Here is a 1,403-nt window from a genome sequence, read left to right as displayed (position 1 = left end):
TCTCCCGCCGCCACCGGAGCCGTTAAAAGCCGCGGAACCGCCGCGCCGGCCTCAGGCGCCCGCCGAAAGCGGCCCCGCGAGGCTGAGGGATGGGGGGGGTGGGGGATCAACGTGAGGCGCGCGCAAAACGCTCCGCGCCGCCATCTTGGCGGCGTCCCCGCCGCCGCCATTTTGTCTGAGGGCGCCGCCATCTTTGGCGCGGGCAGGCCCTTCTCCACTCCCCCCACCGCCCCGCCCCGCCCCGCCCCGCCCGCCGCGACCCCAAAATCGCGTGAATTTACCGGAAAAACGGCGGGGGGAGGCGGGGGAGGAGGAGGAGCGCGCGCGGGCGGGGCGGGCGGAGCCGGAGGGCGAGGTCAGTCGCTGTGGGCGGGGCTTCGGTGCGTGAGGCGGCGGGGCTCGCGTGACGTCACAGTGGGCGGGGGGCAAGACTCGCGTGAGCGTGACCTCCCCAGAGTGACACGGGGGGGGACAGTGAGGGACCCCTCCCCAAAACGAGACACAGGGATGGGGAGACCCCTCCCCAAAATGGCACAGGGGGACAGCGACCCCTCCCCAACTCCCACGGGGACAGCGAGAGACCCCTCCCCAATCCAGGAGGGGGAGGGGCGAGAGGGTCCCGCGTTTCCCCCCCCCGGTTTTCAGCGCCCCCCCCCCTCACTCACCCAAGATGGCGCCGGCCCCGCGCCCTCCCCAAGATGGCGCCGCGCCACGTGACCCCCGGGCTAGGCCCCGTTTTTCCCCCACAAAGAAACAACGGCGCCGCTTCAGCCCCAAAATCGACTTTATTTGACCCAAAACCGCGCCCCGCCCGCCCCGTCCGGCGGCGCGTTCCGTGCCGAGGCCTCGTCCGGGGGGGCTGCGGAAGAAAAGCGGAGTCAGAGCGGGCGGAAGGAGCAGCCCCGGTGCCCCGGGAATCCGGGAGCGGGGGACCGGGGGCAGCGGCGGCTCCCGGGGCGGCGGCTCAGGGCGCTGCGAGTGTGTCCTCACGGCGGATCGGAGGCTTTAAAGCGGTTCCTCATCGCCGCCGCCACGCTCGGGGGGGGGAATCACGGAGCTCTTACCGGGGACACGGCGGGGCCGCCGCTCACCGGGACCTGCGAAGCGCGGGGGAGGGAAAAAAAATGGGGTGAGACCTCGGGGGGACTCCCGGGAGGGGTTCCCGGGTGGGTCTGGGGGCGTCGCTCAGGCCTGCGGTGTCCTCAGGGGGCTCGGAGACTCTAGTCTTTGGCATCATCACCGCGACAGCCTCAGAAATAAACCCAGAGCCCCCCAAATCCTCTCCCAACAGCGCCCCAATTCACCGAGACCCCAAATTCCCCCTCAGGACCCCCCAGTTCCCTCTCAGGACCCCCGATTCTCCCTCAGGACCCCTGATTTCATCTCACGACCCCCGATTTCTC

General features: G+C 70.8%; 1 long non-coding RNA gene across 1 annotated transcript; it reads right to left on the bottom strand.

Moving 5' to 3' along the window:
- Nucleotides 1-766: 766 nt before the first annotated feature.
- On the bottom strand, nucleotides 767-1,328 carry LOC147647853 (uncharacterized). The gene is made up of 2 exons (XR_015281353.1): nucleotides 1,065-1,328; nucleotides 767-859 (listed from the first exon to the last, which is right to left on the bottom strand). It is a non-coding gene; the product is annotated as an uncharacterized LOC147647853 (long non-coding RNA).
- Between the last annotated feature and the right edge of the window lie 75 nt (nucleotides 1,329-1,403).

Source organism: Cyanistes caeruleus, chromosome 33, assembly GCF_971803275.1.
Source record: "Cyanistes caeruleus chromosome 33, bCyaCae1.hap1.1, whole genome shotgun sequence".
Taxonomy (NCBI): domain Eukaryota; kingdom Metazoa; phylum Chordata; class Aves; order Passeriformes; family Paridae; genus Cyanistes; species Cyanistes caeruleus.
This window is presented reverse-complemented; position numbering and strand designations above follow the sequence as displayed.